Source organism: Lissotriton vulgaris, chromosome 1_1 (genome assembly GCF_964263255.1).
Source record: "Lissotriton vulgaris chromosome 1_1, aLisVul1.2, whole genome shotgun sequence".
In the NCBI taxonomy this organism is placed as follows: domain Eukaryota; kingdom Metazoa; phylum Chordata; class Amphibia; order Caudata; family Salamandridae; genus Lissotriton; species Lissotriton vulgaris.
The window spans coordinates 1,838,898,237-1,838,916,020 of NC_141685.1; positions in this window are offsets into that span (position 1 = coordinate 1,838,898,237).

A 17,784-nucleotide genomic window follows, 5' to 3' on the forward strand; every position below is an offset into this window, starting at 1 on the left:
ATTCACTTATTCCATTGTTAAAGTGTAATTCTCGTTTGGGAAGACATAGGCTTTCCAACTTTTGTGGATCTGCAATCCTAATGCAAAATCCTAATTTATCGTAAAGTCAGATTTCAAATTACAATTCTGAAAATGGAACAATTATTAAGTGGACATCTTACTTTAGACCGTTGTTGCATAGTGCCTTTATCTGATCACATGTCTGGGCGATCAGTGGGCTTTGTGTAATCCCCCTAGATAGCCACATACAATGGAGGCTTATGTGTGACTTGTTGTGCCACCCTGGCCTGATGGGAGGGAGGAGCTGGACCCAGCCTCAACTGCAAATGAATAGTATGAATCTGGTCCCAACACAAAGGGTTCCATACCCCCAGTAGTTAGTCTGGAGCAGGGCAGGAATGGAGGACCTCTGTGCACTTCGAAGGCATGTCCTTGAAATCTCTCCCACTTCAAAGGCACCACTTGGTGTATGTACAGGACCTCAGACACTATCACTACAGCACAAATTCAAACCCGTGAAGATTCTGCCAGGAAGAAAGACTGCTGTGCTACTGATGGACTGCTACTCTGCTGGACTGGTGCTTTGCTAAACTCCTACCTTGCTTTGCTGCCCAGTTGCCTCCTGTTCCCCTTCAATGGTGAAAAGGACTGGACCTGATCACTTGAACCCAAAGTGACTCCAAGGGCTAGCTGACTGGCCTCCTGATCTGAACTCTTAGGGACATAAAAAAAATTTATGCTTGCCTATAATATTATAATTTAGGCCAAAAGTGCTATACTGTAAAATGTAAGGCGTTAGTCCGTCAATACTGTAAAATTTCAGAAGATAACTGAAATTTGCTATTCATTTGCTTACAGTGAAAAATAAATCTTGACAAAAATAGTACCCAAAGGCACGTGTGTAGCAGGAAGGATAACTCTCAAGAACTAGCAATGTAAAACAAAATCTTATGTTATGGGTGTTTATAAAACACACTATCTACCTCAAGGGTATACTGGGAATGAGCAGGTGTATGTATCTTGCAACATCAAGAACAGAGGCGGAGGCTATGATGTGGAGCGAGGAGTTGTTGCATGCTTCAGAGGCAATGTAAGAGAACACCCATCCTCTTTATTTGGTCTTAATTTGGTCCTTGCATCCATGGGATTTGTGCAAATAGGTGTCCAATGGAGCAGAGATATCTGGGAGGCTGGTGGAAGAAGATGCAACTGTTCAGTTAGGTTGGGTCTAAGTTGTGTAGTGGTTGAATGTGTGTGTGTGTGTGTGTGTTTGTGTGAAGAGTTTGAAATAAGCTTGTTTGAGTTGCAGGAGCTAGAGGAGCTTCCTGGTCTGATGTGAGTTTTGTGAGGGAAGTTGAGGATGTGTCTAGCTGTTGAGTTTTAGATGGCTTGTAGTCTTTTGGTGATTTGTCTGGGAATCTCAGCGTACAGGGTGTTCCTGTAGCCCATCTTGCTAGTTACTAGGGGGTGGGAGACATTTGTTCCGGTGTTGCTTGGAAGTAATCTGATCAGAATATTCAGTGTGTAAGCAGGATGCAGTAACAGTATTGACTAAGCATGGGCGAAATTTGCGAATTTCCCAGCGAAATCGCAAAAAAATCCACAAATTCGTGAATTTCCCCGCAAAATCGCGGATGTTTTTGCGATTTGCCATGGAGTACTTTCTACTGGCTAATCCAGTAAGAGCTCCCTCATTGGGTGAATGGATAGTGCTTTTACTACACTGCAGCTGCGTAAAGGGCCAGAAGATGGGTCTCCAGTGACCATGTGTGCCTGTAACACAGGCACAGGCACACATGGTCACTGGAGACACATCTTCTGGCCCTTTACGCAGCTACAGTGTAGTAAAAGCACTATGGGGCAGATTTACAAGCCGTTTGCACCTCTTTTGCGCTGCAGTTGTGTCACTTTTGTGACGTAGCGGCAGCACAAAAGATGCGCCATGGTGCTGGGTATTAACAACGTGACGCATCTGAGAGATGCGTCAAGTTGTAAAGCCCTGCACCATCAGGAGGCGTTCCGGTGCAGGGGAGGGCGTTCCTGCGCAGGAACACCTCCTAAAAGTGGCTGAGTGAAATCTACAAGATTTCACTCAGTCACTTTTAGGCCAATGCTGCGTCAAAACCCTGCGCCTCCTTGAAGCAGGCGCATGGCTTGACAAAGCATTGGGGAGATAGGGCCCCCCAGAGCATTGCTGGAGCTGCGTCACAGCTCCAGCAATGCGCTGCTTTTACGACACAGATGCGTGACGCATCTGTGCCGTTTTTGCCACATGGTGCGCCGCATTGTAATGCGGCGCACCATGGGTGGCGGAGCTGCGGCGCACAATTTACAATAACTGACGCATCCCCAGGGATGCAGCAGTTATTTTAAATCTGCCCCTATACATTTAGCCAACGAGAGAGCACTTACTGATTAGACAGTAGAAAGTACTCCAGCTGAGTAGAGGTATTGCACAAAAAGGTGGCATCTTCGTGGACTAACACGCAGGGCGGGATTCATTCTGCCCCCTGTTAGACTCGTTCTTTGTGCCCTTCTGTCCTCTGTTAGACTCGTTTTTCCCTTGTTTTTCTGCCCTTCTGCCCTCTGTTAGACTCGTTTTCCCCTTGTTTTTCTGCCCTTCTGCCACCTGTTAGACTCATTTTTTGCGCCCTTCTGCCCTCTGCTAGACTCATTTTTCCCTTGTTTTTCTGCCCTTCTGCCCTCTGTTAGACTCGTTTTTTGTGCCCTTCTGCCCTCTGTTATTCCCTTGTTTTTGTGCCCTTCTGTCCTCTATTAGACTCGTTTTTTGTGCCCTTCTGCCCTCTGTTAGACTGGTTTTTCCCTTGTGTTTCTGCCCTTCTGTCCTCTGTTAGACTGTTTTTTTGTGCCCTTCTGCCCTCTGTTAGACTCGTTTTTCACTTGTTTTTCTGCCCTTCTGCTCTTTGTTAGACTGCTTTTTGTGCCTTTCTGCCCTCTACATCACCACATCATCACTAAGTGCTACCCCAGCATCACTCAGCACCACCATATTATCACTCAGCACCACCACATTATCACTCAGCACCACCACAACACAACTCAGCACCACCACAGCATCACTCAGCACCACCACAGCATCACTCAGCACTACCACAGCACCACTCAGCACCACCACAGCACCACTCAGCACCACCACAGCACCACTCAGCACCACCACAGCATCACTCAGCACCACAGAATCACTCAGCATCACCACAGCACCACTCAGCACCACCACAGCATCACTCAGCACCACCACAGCACCACTCAGCACCACCACAGCCCCACTCAAAGCCACCACAGCATCACTCAGTGTCACCACAGCATCACTCAGTGCCACCACATTATCACTCAGCACCACCACAGCACCACTCAGCACCATCACAGCATCACTCAGCACAACCACAGCACCAATCAGCACCACCACAGCACCACTCAGCATACCACAGCATCACTCAGCACTACCACAGCATCACTCAGCACCACCACAGAACCAATAGCACCACCACAGCACCACTCAGCACCACCACAGCATCACTCAGCACCACCACATCATCACTCAGCACCACCACATTATCACTCAGCACCACCACAGCACCACTCAGAACCACCACAGCATCACTCAGCACCACCACAGCACCACTCAGCACCACCCCAGCATCACGTAGCACCATCCAAGTATCACTCAGCACCACCACAGCACCACTCAGCATCACCACAGCACCACTCAGCACTACAACAGCACCACTCAGCGCCACCCCAGCATCAATCAGCGCAACCATTCAACAACAACTGGTTCAAATATGTTCTCTCAATGTTTCAAGCTTTATTACAAATGTCACAAAAAGATGTTAATATTTCACTTCTGTTCTTGGATTTTCGTCACAATAAAATACACTGAACATAATCTTCACAAAAGTTGTTTACAAAAGTTTAAGCTATTGCCTTTTTTTTATTGAGAATCCATGTAACAAATAAGAAAGCAGTATAAATGAATTTCAATGAAAAAGACAAGATACAATATAAACAAACCACAAAAATTGACAATAAAAAATATAAATAAAAAGGTATGTAGAGGTCGGTTGTCAAATTACATAGCTAGTATCTGATTGAATTGATTCTTGTATATCATGAAGTAGTTAATGGTATTAATATAAATATTAATATGGGTATGGTACACGAAATGCCGGTTACCGCAAACAGAAAGAAAAGATGAGAAGAGAATATAGCAGATAAGAGCATTACCGTAGCCATAATCCTAAAAAACAATGAGTTTGCTACAATCTACTAGCACGCCAAGCAGCCACTGGTGCCCAGATCTTCATCCCCAATTCTCTTATTTTTTTTCCCTTGAGTTCATACATAGCCGCCTCCACATTATGTATTCCCAATAGTCGGGACAGCCACATTTAAAAGGTTGGGGCCTCAGTATCTTTCCTAGCTGCTGAAATTAAAATTCTAAGTACAGCTGTGGAGATAAAAATTAAAGCTTCAGTCTCGATATTTCATTTCAATTTGCTTTGGCATCCTATAATCATGAGTGTCGGAGACAAGGTTATCTGAGCATCCAGCATCCCTGACCAGAATGATTCAATCTCTGTTTTGATTGATTCTAGTTTCTCACACTGATAAAACATATGGGTAATATCAGCTAGACCTTTGCAGCATCTAGGGCAGTTACTGTTCTCCCTCTTACCCCAATTATGGAGTTTAGAGGGGGTATAAAATAGATTAGAGCTCCTAAATTGGAGGAGCGTAGGAATCTTTTATCCATTTCGAGGGCTTTACCAGGTCAATGTCCGGATCCTCCAGTTTTGAAGCCCAGGCTGCCTCAGTTTTGCACATATCGTCCTGAGATTCCTCCAAAAACAGCCTATACACACCGTTAATTCTGGGTTCACCCCCCTTCAGATAGTCCAATATCTTACACCTCTCCCTTAAGGTGATACGGGCCTTATGGATCTGATTGTACAGACCACCTGAGCATATTTATAATCTTGTATACCCTGGAGGGAGTGCCTTTGTCTTAGTTCTTCCAGAGTTCTAAACTCATCCCTGACAATAACTTGCCCCAGTGTCAGGATACCCTGTCGTGCCCAGTGTCTCCAAGAACCATCATTACTTAGGTTAGGAAAGAGGCCCGAGTTCCAGAGAGGGGTGTGGTGATTATATTTAGAGATTACCAGTGCTTTCTGAGCTGCTGCCCAGACTCCCCATATCCCTTCGAGTGTCTTAAGTCTCGACTTACTGTAATATTTTCTTTCTGTTCTCCTTAGTAATACACCGGTAGCCTCGCTGCCAAGTAGCAATTCAAAGATAGATGGGATCCCATCTTGTCTAGTCGGGGAGTTTATGCTGCTTCCCGCTGGATCGAATAATATAGCCATCTGCGTAAGAAGACAAGACCAATGATAGTATCTGAGGTTTGGCACTCCCAAGCCCCCCCTTTCCTGAGGCAGAGACATACATTTCATGGATCCTCTAACCTTTCCATATTGCCACAAGAAATTCATAAAGATGGATTCTATTTCTTTGATAATTTTCCCCTCTATTTTAAAGGGGATCGACCGAAATTTATATAACACCTTGGGGAACATAGTCATTTTGATAACATTGGCACGACCTATTATTGAGAGTTGTAGCGTATTCATTCTTTTCAGATTCTCCCTCATGGATTTCATAAGAGGAATGAAGTTGTCTTTAATTATCAACTCCGGCTGTGCGTTGATCGTTATCCCCAAGTAAACCACGGAGTCGACAAATCTGGAGTCTGACTTATTTATGTTCGTGGAGCAGAGCACCTGCGTCTTACCCACATTTAAGCGGTAGCCTGATTGTCCACCAAAGTTGCTCGTAGTACCCACTAATTCTCGCATAGCCGCTTCAGGATCAGTAGTAATAACAGCTAGATCATCGGCGTAGGCCAACATTTTTGTTCGAAATCCCTTTGTAACTACCGGTTTGATTGCTGTGTTGTTAATTATTTTACGTATTAGAGGATCAATATACAGTGCGAATAGAATGGGTGAGCATGGGCAACCCTGCCTTGTCCCCCTCGTAATGAAGATCTTATCCGAACTCTCACCCATCATTTGAATTTTCACGACTGGGGTGACATACATAGCCTGAATAGCCTTCATAAACCTCGGTCCAAGCCCCCTTTCAGCTAGGAAACTCCACAGAAATTCCCATCTGACGCGATCAAAGGCTTTCTCCGCGTCTAGGAGGATCATTGCGACCCCTCCCCCCCCAGCAGCATGGATATCAAACAACGTGATAGCTCGTCTGATATGATCGGTGGTTCCCTACCAGGAATGAAACCATGCTGCCAGGGAGAGACCAGGGCCCCAATGATCCGTCCCAAGCGGGTTGCCAAGATCTTAGCATATAATTTATTGTCCGCGTTTATTAAAGATATGGGTCTATATGAACCCGCTTTTTCCGTGGGCTTGCCCTTTTTATGGAACACCACTATATTGGTGTTCATCCATGACTCAGGGATTAAACCTGTATTTATAATCCCGTTGAAAAGGTCTATCAGGAGTGTGGATGCTTCTTCAAATAGGCATTTATAGAACTCGATTGGTATACCATCGTGCCGGCAGCCTTCCCTGCTGCTAATTCTTGAATGGCCTCCGAGAGTTCATCCATAGTAATGGATTGTTCTAAAATTTCTCTATCACCCTGAGCCACTTTGATCCCCAATCCTGTCCACTCAATCATTGGCTCCTCAGTAACCACATCTTCCTGATACAATGTTTGATAGTATCTTTTGAAGACATTTATAATGTCCTTTGGCTCCTCGTAGGTCCTACCCTGCTCTGCTATACGTGAAATAATATTTTTCGAGGTCGCTTGTCTAATACGTAATGCCAATGCTTTCCCCGCTTGTTCCCCGGTCTCATACATGTTTCTTCTTTGTGCTTGATATTCAGCAGCAGCTTTTTTAGCTAGTTGCTTTTGTATCTCAGCTTTGATAGTACTCACTCTTTCTAAGCTTTTGGTATCCTGTCTTTCCTGTGCTGTTCCTCCGCTATTGTTAATTTATTCATTAATTGCTCTCTTTCTGAGTTTAGTCGTTTCCAATTGCGCGAGGTATAGCTACTGGTTTCTCCCCTTAAGGCAGCTTTATAACTGTCCCAAACAGAGTTTCGCGATGCACTATATCTATTTACATCAAAGAAGGCCTGTGACCAATTCTTCATATATGCTATATCGGTACTATCTGTTAAGAGCTTCTTGTCAAAAGTCCATGGTCTCATTGGTTTAGCTGGTCTATTGAAAGCTATTGTTAATAACAATGGGTTATGGTCTGATATTATCATAGGTAATTTACTGATTTCTACTGTGCTAATCTCTGTGGTTGAAATCATAAAATAATCTAGCTTAGAATATTTCTTAAATGGATGCGAAAAATATGTAAAACCTGAGTTCCCTGATTCAATACTACCCCAGACATCCCTCAAGCCTTGTGAATCCATCATTGAGCGTACTGCCCGATACACCCGGGGTTTACGCCCGGTATATCCTGTTCCCCCTTCGAAATCTGCAGAGATATTAAAATCCCCACAAACCACTATGGGTGCTGGCAGCTTGCTAGCTCCTTCTCAATGTGGTTGAAGGTATCAGGATTGTCGCTGTTAGCCCCATAGATGCTACAAATAGTGATGCCGAAATTCATTTCACATAATGCCCACCGCCCCAAGGTGTCAGCCTTGGATCGTTTAGCTCCCCCCAGACCCACCTTGCCAATAATAGCGACCCCCCTAATAGTAGACGTTTGGGAGGAACAAGAGAGAGTCTCACATCCCTTTAAGTTTAACCAATGCCTTTTCCCCCATGGCAGATGGGTCTCCTGTATACACATGATATCCGTATTTGTAAATTTAACAAATCCCTCTAGTCTTCTCCTTTTTTTCCAATCGTTTAGGCCCCCTGCATTCATAGAGCAGATCCTAAGCTTTGACATACTTCTGTCTTAGATCCTTCCTTCTGTTCAACATTCCACTTAGTATGATAAAGACACGTTTGACTACATACCTTGTTACAGCTTTAAATCTCAGCCCGATTATAATTACAATAGTATCATGAATTCTCTTTTTTGGATTTGCACCACCCCAGCACCAACCCAACCCTCCCTCCCCTCCCCCTTCCACCACCCAGTGCCTCCCACCCCCCCCAACCACCCATTGAGGCATCCTGGGTGCAGCCGGATCCCGGTGTGGGCGTCTTTGTGGTCCGTACACCAACAATCGCTCCCAGAGCCTCTGGCCCCGCCATTAGAGACTGAAGAAAGGGTACCAATGGCCAAATAGGAAACGAGGAAAAAGAAAAAAAAAACTAGAGAAATAAAAGCTTAAGCCTATACCATATCAGTAATAAATTTTTTGGTCTCAGGTAATTAATTTGCGCCCAGTACAATTAAATTTTATGTGCATAATGTTTATCATTTATCCTTCCTTACAGTGTCCGATATTTCTTGCAAATAACCTTCGGCTTGAATTTCACTGTTGAAAAAACGAGTAGTACCTTTGAAAATTACTTTCAAATGGGAAGGGTTTTGTAAGTAAACAGTAGCACCAGCTTTTTCAAAAGGGGTGAAAAGCTGCTTCATTCTCCATCTTCTTTCAACTGTTGGATGTGCATAATCTGGTCTTACAAAAAAGGAGAATCCATTATATTCCCGCTTGCTGGTAGGCCGCGCTAGATCGTAAATGGCTTCCCGTAACAGAAAGTTCCCAAAGTACACTAACATTGCCCTTGGGTATTTGGTGGAATTCTCAGCTTATTTACGTTGTGTGAGAGGAAAGCGATGGGCCCGCTGAATTTCTTTATCCATATCCCAGGATTCTAATTCCGGGAACGTTTTTTTCAGAAGGTTGCTTATATATCCCCTAGGATCATTCCTCTCCATGGCTTCCGGAATGCCAAGAAAACAAAGGTTATTTCTTCTGGAGCGATTCTCCTGGTCTTCAACCTTGAACATTAAGTCTCTAATGATCCCTTCTTGAGGTTTTTCTTGCTTTTGGAGGCAGGCAACATCTTTCTCTAAATACTCCGTACAAGTTTCTAAAGATGCCATCCTTTCCGATATCTCGGTGCAAGTACTATCTACTTTGTTGACCACCCCTTCTAGCTTCTGAATAGCGGCATGATTCCTTTCACTGTCTTTCTTTATATCCTTATGGAAGTCTCTAATAGTCGTCAGAATATCTTTTAAGGAAGGCTCAGCCAATTTCCCTTTTCTTACAGCCGATCCATGTTGTAGTTGGTTGCCGCTCCCATTTGAGTCCTCTTCCCTAAGCTGAGCTGGTACAGCTTCATCAGAATTGTTGGATGTATTCATACTTTTGCTGACTTGTCCAGTGATGCTTCCTTGGTCTGAACTTTCTTCAAAGTTTGACTTATTGAGCTGTTGGTTCCTTGTTCTCCTTTTTTCGTGTTTTTTCCCCGCGGGGTATTACCTTGATCTGAAGCACTGGATTTCTTGGCGTCTAAGGAGTCTGTACCTCCGGGTGTTGAACCTCGAGCTGGATTGATATTATCATCGCTAATCTCACTTGTTGTAGATAGACCAGTCTCGTATATATCTGCATCCGATCCCTCAGATGGATTTTCCGCTTCACATTGTCTCAACTTCGCAATAGATGGATTGCGTAAGGAACTGGGAGTCTCGTTATAACCAGATTGCTTTAAAAAAGACTTTGTTGATGTTTCAGGGTCTGGTTCTGAGTGTATCATCCTATTCTCCTCATTCTTAGATAGATCATCCGATGCTAGATGTTCTGAAACTTTTTTCGCCCCTTCCCTGGGTATAGGGCTGAAGATACTGGATATACTAGGCTGTAGTGTATTAGCTTGTTTGGTAGCTTTAGCGTTTGCTTTCAGATTCTTTATAGTTTGGAGTCGCTTGGCTTTTTTTGCCATTAACTCCGCATCATCAATGGCTTCGGTGCATTTCTCCTTCTCTTTATCTTTTTGTTGAACTTTCTCTTTTTCTCCAAGGCCTTTTTTATTTTTTTCTGTAATTTTTTCATTTTCTGTTTCCATTTCTTTATCTTTACTTTTGTCTTTGTCTCTGTCTTTATCTTGGTCTTTTTCTTTTTCTTTTTCTTTTTCCAAACCTTTCCGTTTTAATTTATCTTTGTCTTTATCTTTCTCTCTCCCTTTCACTTCTTCTCGTAGTTTATTTTCAGTTTCCTTTGCCTTGGCTCCCCGAGTTTCTGGTACCTTTGTCTCTGGTCGTTTATCTGTGTTTTTATCCTTCAATTTAGAGGAGTCAACAGCATTTTTGATTTCAATTTCAGGTGTGTAAACATCCCCCTCTATACTCCTAGAGGTTATCGTTAAGTTGCTTAGATCCCTTGATAATTCCAACTTATTCTCTAATTTTTTTCCTGATTAATCTCCCTGTGCTTTATTGGCTCCTTCTGCGAACTCGACATTGACAATGAAACTGATGCTCCATCTCCAGCTCCAGCCCCATGAACCACGTCTTCCATAGCTAATCTTCTGCTAAATATTTTGCCAAGTCCATAGATTTCAATACAGAGCGGTTGGCTACTAAACGAAGAGACTGTGGTAGCCGCTTCTCCTTGAACCTTGCTCTTTATTGCTTTCTGCGTACCACACACTCCCTTATGCAGCTTCACTTGGACAGGGAACCATGATCTTATTTGTGCTTTGTACTCACGAGGTAAACTGTCTATGCAGTTTATCACATTTGTGATGCGATGGCCTCCAAACTCGATTTGAATTGTTGCTTTCGCCAGTGGATACCTAGTAGGGCCAAGGTAGACTGTATATGTTTGTTTATGGATTGAGTTTTTAATTTTAAGCTCTGCTTTGGCTGCTGCTTCAACTGTCCAAACAATTGTTTACTCTTTGTTAGCCCAACTCTCATTTCAGGCAGCTTGGGAGAGTATTAGATTTCCCCTAGCCTCACAGTCACAATACTTGTCTGTATCCTGATTTGTCAGACCGCCCACTCTCTTCAGTTAATTTCAATTATTTCAGTTCAGTTCAATTCAAGGTGTCGAGTGCAGGCTTATTTCACCCTGTTTATCCAGGCCAATAATAGCCTTGCAAGTAAAAAAAGGGCCGTAGGTCTAGGGCTGAGTCTGAGTCTGAGGCTGAGCAGTTGCTGTTGAAAATACACGAAAACACACGATTTGGGTTTCTTTTTTTTTTTTTTTTTTAAATAATCTCAGCAGCTACCACCAGACAAGTGATGGCTGTTTTCCCCACATTCAGCTGAGAGGAGAGAGTTCAGGGCTTCTGCACCAGACAAACGAATATTAGTGAGTGAGGGATGAATACCACCTCTCATGCTGACGCTCCAAATGAAACAAACCAAACATGCGGCCGCTTTAACAATTTGAGAACAACTGTAGAGTGCTATGGATAGACAACAGGTCACTCGTGTCTCGCGCCAACACCATCCGCCGTAATGCCACTAATGCCTCTACTGCCCGTATCTTCAGAAGCAGAAAAACACTGACATCAGCAGGATCGAGTACCAGCAAACCTCGGCAGCCTCTGCAGTGAAAGCTATAGCGCAAGTGCCCCCTCAACACCGCCTCACCTCTAGTCTCAGTCCTTGTTTTCAAAGCAGTAAGCCTGGCTCCTGCCTCCAGTTCCTCCGTTCCTCCATCACCTCTGAGTTGGGACACGGTAAGCACAAGGTAAACACAAGGTAGACGCTCCACCCCCCGCCACCCGTAAGTCTGCAGGTCTGCAGGTCTGTTCAGGAAACGCCGATACAGGTTTTTTTTTCCTCCGGCGGGGCCCTGTCACCATCACAGCGATAGCAGCAAGATGCTGGATTCAGTTAGCTGAACCAAACCCAGGTGCAAAAAATCCGAATGCCGAAAAGCCACTTTCCGAGACTTATTCTCCTTCAGTTTTCCTCGTTTTTCTCCCGAGCAACTGGGACCTCTCCAGACCTCATCGCATCGTAGAGGGCTCACCACGCTTCCCGCCGTTGTGAGAATCACGGTGAGTAGCAGGGAACACGGCTAAACTATAAAGCAAAGCACAGAGATCCTTTAAGAGCGATGTTGCAGCGTCCTCTCACTCAGGCACCATCTTGCCTCCAGGTCACTTTCTGATCCTGTAGTTTAAGCTATTGCCATTATCAATTAAAAAATCACTTTTATTTAAGTATTAATTATTTAAAACAATTAAAAGCCATTGTAATTTGTAATATCAATACATCTAAGTCACGTAAATACAAAACATGTTGCATTACAAATGCTATAGGTGTCCCATTTGCGAAAGTTATAACTACTGGCATTGTAAATGACAAAGCTATTAATTTAGCTATTTTCAAAACCAACACATAAATAAAAAAAATTGTCATTTACAAGACCAATAGCTCAAACTTTCCTAATGCGAGACCTATTGCATTGCAAATGCTTGTTTTTATATCTGTCAGTGCTTCCTGTTGAAGTTTAATTTTCGTGACAGGCACCTCATTGCCTACTTGTAACTATTCTCTGACCCTTCAAGGGTCAGAGCAGGGTCAGAGAATAGTTGCAAGTAGGCAACGAGGCACCAGGAAGCACTTACAGGCTTACAGCAGGAGGTGCCCAAGTTGAAGTTAATTTCTTTGTAACCCTTTTGTAAAAGGTTACAAAAAATTTGCTTCAACTTTTGCACCTGCTGCTGTAACCCTGTAAGTGCTTGCCTGAAAATTCGTCACCGCTGATTCGCGGATTTTAACGCGATTTCGCGAGATTCGCGGATCGCGAAATCGCGGAAAATCCACAAATTCCGCGAGCGAAATGAATTTTCAGCCCATGCTTAGTATTGACATGTACGGTCATATCAAGATTGCTGTTCATGATGAATTAGAGGTTCCTGGCACAAGTGTTGGATGTAGGTGAGGTGTGTGTCTAAGTTTAGTTGCCCACCAATTTAAGTACCATGGCCAATGTTCGTGCAGAAAGATCACTACTTCTTTCTTTTTTGGTGCTGAGCCTGAGATTGTTTTTTTTTTGTTGCAATTACCAACTTTGGTCATGTAGGCAGTGAACTTGTTTCTTGTGTTAGGGGCTTGACTGAGAGGGGCAGTATGGGTCTTGTGTTGCAAGAGCAGGAGAGGATGCTGATGCTGTGTGCACGTATGACATTGGTCAGGGGGATCATGTTTGTGTTGAAGAGGATGGGGCTGCGCAATGAACCTTGAGGAACTCAGCACACGATTCTGTAGGTTTTCAAGGATTAAGGTGCTATGCTCATAACTTGTGCTCTATCTAGCAAGAAAGAGCAGATCCAGTCGAAAGCCGGTCATTGAATGTCAATCTCGTGCAGGAGCATGATGAGGATGGTGACCATCATGCCTAGTTACTACTCCTACACCATGTCAGCAGGCTAAAAACCTGGGTGTGTTGATCGATTCTGACCTGACATTCACACCACAGATAGGTCGTGCGGTTGGGGTATGTTTTGTCGTCCTTAAAGATCTGCAGAAGATCTTGGACCTTCTTCCAACTGATGTTAGACGGACGTTGGTGCACGCCCTTGTTACCTCGCGATTAGACTACGGCAACCCTCTATATCTAGGTGCCACGGTTAGGAGTCTGGATCGCCTACAGGTGCTACAGAACGCCGCAGCTCGGTTGGTGTTGAGGCTGCCTAGAAGAGCAGCCTCTAAGGCAGCCTTGGAGGCTCTCTATTGGCTCCCAGTGAGGGAAAGGATTATGTTTAAGGCTCTATGCACATGTCACTGCAATATTGGGGGCAAGGCCCCTAGGCCCCTAAAGAGCCTAGTTGCACTCTACAGGCCCAAGTGGATGCTTAGATCCTCTGGAACTGACCTGGTAACGATTCCTAAAATTAACAAGGCTTGCATGGGGGGCAGATCCTTCAGACTCTTAGCAGCCAAGAGTTGGAATAAACTCCCACTAGAGCTTTGTTTAGAACCCTCAGAGGTTAGATTCAGAGGAAATATTAAAACACACCTGTTCCGACAATATCTGTGTACCTGAGTTTAGTGGGGGGACTCGTCACTGACACTCACCATAGTGCGGGGACAGGCCGGTGTGCATAACCAGGCGCTTTATATGCTTCCATATTATTATTTATTATTATGAGGGGTGAGACTGTTGCAGAGAGGCCTAGATGAATGAGGGCTGCTTTGTCTAATCTGTCAGGATCATGTGGATGTCGTTTTTGGCAGCCGTGAGTTCTGCTTCTGTACTGTGTTTAGACCTGAATTTGGACTGTGTGTGTCAAGCAGCTAGTGGTTGATGGGTGGTTGTTGAGGCATCAATTGATTAGTTTCTTTAAGACCATGGCTGGGTGTGGTTGGAAAGGGATGGGTCTGTAGCTGGTGACCATTCCCAGGTTCAGCAAATATTATCCCTTAGCAAGGGCATGACAGTGCTGTGTTTTCAGCTGTCTGGCAATCCAGGATTGTATCTGAATTAATGGAGACTATGAAGATGGTATTAGTAGTGGCTCATAGGAGTCCTGCGTTGAAAGTGTAATGGGGTCAAGGGTCAGATGGGGCCCACAAGTGGATGTGTGATGGTTTGATGGTGGTGGGCCATGAGGTCAGGTTTCATTCTTCAGCCATGATGAGGAGTTGTGTTGCAATCGAGACAGTTCTCCATATATAGATGGGATTTTGTTACAGAAGATTGGGAATGAGATTTGTTATATGATTTAATCGCTTGGCCACAAATTGCAAGTTGAACAATAATGAGTATCGTAATAGTAAGCTGAGGGAATACTGGTAAATCAGAGGGCAATGTTTCTCTTGTCTGTTTTACCCAATTAATTATTTGGAAGGGTTTAAACTTGGAATAATTTATAATTATTAGAATTAGTGAATTCACTCTGATTTCAGCATTTTTACTACTATTTCCACACTTTTCCTCAATAACATTTTGCCACACTTTTATGGCTAAATGTGAAGGGGGAAATTCTAGCGAAATACGAAATACTGTTTCAGGTGCAACTGCTATTTTGACTGAATCTGGATTTTCTCCCAGCTCATAATCTGGACCTTATCTTTAGTATTCTGTATATATAAAACTGTATGGAATCGTTTTATGTGTTTAGCCAGGGTGGAGTCAATTTAGCTACTTTTTGTCTTATTGTCCAACTAACGTCATATATTCCATTCACATATATCAAACATCTAAATATTCAATATTAGAAATATTTCTGTTTCAAAGGATTATGTTCACTTCTTCCCTTTCTGTTGATCCCTTAACCTCATGCGCGCTAGCGGCATTCCGCTCGCAGGCTGAGATTTTTTAAATTGCATGTTACGTGACGAGCTGGGCTCGTCATCAGCGTGCGAGGAGGCTACGGTCATCAGCGTGGAAGGGGTTAATGTTATCCATGTTTGTATTCGATTACATTTTTCTCTCATTTTCACTCTCTTGCATATACATTTTAGATTTATCTTTAAATTGTGCTGTATATTTTTAAAATACGTTCAATTAAATTTATAAGAGGGCAAAAAGCAATAAAATTAACCTGTAATGTTGGAATTTACATTTAGCGAGCTGACAAATGAAGTAGAAGACGCAGGGAGCTTCATGGGAATCAGAGAAGGATAAAGAAGCTTTGCCCTATTGACAAAACTCAGATTTGGAAAAAAAGGGGAGAAAAAAGTACCTATACCGACTCCACCCTCCACGCCAGCTACACATAAAAACAATGACATATAGGGGCAGATTTACTAGGAACTGACACATCTACATAGATGCATCAGTTTCCTTGCGCCAGAGCCAAATATTATATAGCCACAATGGATGCGCGATATTTACAATACATTTCTCCATACCACAAGGATTTACAGATGTGTCAGAAATTCTGATGTACCTGTTGGCCCAAAAGTGACGCATCACTGGAGTAGCTCATGAAAGTGACGCAACTCCAGCAATGCACCACAACAAATAGGTGAGTCCCATTAAAAAAGCTCTGCATCATTCCTTATGCCTGGTCTGAGCAGGCGTAGGGATTTTGACGCTGTGAAATGTTGTAAATTTCACTGCATCAGTTCTACATAGCTTTTTGCGTGGAAACGCCTAGCCTGCAAACATTATACCTAGGGCAGGTATAATGTGACACAACGCTTTACAATGTGACGCATCTCCCTAGATGCGTCACATTGTAAATTGGCCGCATTGCTTGCACCGCCAATGCATCAAAAAAAGTGATGCAATGGCGATATAAGGGGCTTGTAAATCTGCCCCATAGTTTTCATTTGTATCATCTATATTTTTGCAAGAAAACATTCTCACGTAAAAAGAGAAGGGGTAATATCAAGCTGTCCACTTTCTAAGCAGTTGCATATGGAATGGATCCAGGATGGAGGGCACAACTGGATGCTTCCTATAGTGTACCTCCTGTGTAATTTCGTCAAGAAAACTCTTTTTGTTTGTACAAATATTATCTGTATGCCTTTTGCTGAACACTCAGGACGGCAGGTCGAAGCAGAATTACAGTTGGCGGTTATCGTTTCATACACATCTATTGTCATTGAACCATCATTTTTGGAATGGTAGCTGAATGTCTTTCAGATCATTTTGTTGCACAATTAAATCTGACATGTCTGCGTTCAGAAAATTCTTCTTAGCCTTTACAAAGCCGTTTCTAAACCTAGCAAAATTCCATCGCCTTGCCCAGAATGCTTTGCATGACCTACCCACAGTTGTAGGTCATTCTAGGTCTGGTGGCGCTATCAAAGTAAGTGAATGTTGAGGGATTTCTATGAATTTTGACCAGCATGTCACCTCAAGAGAAAGCACGTGGGCAAAGCGGTGAACCTGCATCAGTCGCTTGAGGTTCAGGGCTATTAGAAGTATAGTTACATCTTGTCATGAAACCTGCAGGACTGATTCATAAGTAGCTTTTAGAACAAGTCTGAAGTGCACTTTTCTGTCATTACTACAAGGTATGGGAAAATGTGTGTGTTGTTTGTTCTGAAAAAGTCATTTCCTGGACGTCTGCAATCGTCATTGATTCTTGGGGTACTCGAATGCATGACTATTTCCAAATGTAGAAATGGAGCAAGTGTATATTTTCGTATCTGCTGATGTACTGCAGCAGTGGGTTTGCACCAATCGTTCATGTATTTCTTTGTTTTCTACTGGGAAATATATTTCGCAAGAGGAAATTCATTCTCTTAAACGTTCAACTGTTTAGTGGTTGTTTTCTGCACGTTTCCATCTTCGAAATGCATATGGCTGAGATACCCGCCACCCCCTCTCAACACAATCCCCGAAAGGAGGAAAACCGGAAACAGTTCTTAAAGTTTTTGGATGTGGGATGGAGTAACCATCCCGGCCGTATTTATTAAAACAAAAAATTAAAGCATTAAACGTTTCATGTTATGTACAATTTCATTATCACATTGCGATGTTTGGCTAACCTTAACATATTCTCTAATACAGAGGTTCTCCTAGCCGAACTAGCATCCTACAAAAACATTCTCTAGAAACACTGAAATTGTACATCCTAACGTTTAAGGGCCAACGGCAAGGTCATAACCGGTGTCAAGATCCCTAACCAGACTTACCCCTCCCACTTGGGAGGGGCGACAGCACAGAGGCTTACCTCAAGTGCAACTACTAACAATTTCCCTTGACTTGACGGGGGCACTTAAGACTCGACGCCATTTAAAGGTCGTTCGAAGACTTGTGTGTGGTATCTAGAAGGTATCGTGGACCTCCCCCCACCCCACACAACTTACCGCATCTGCCGTCGCAGATGACACTGGCCCCGGGAAATTCCCCAGGAGGGGGCTGTAACCCCTCCTACAAA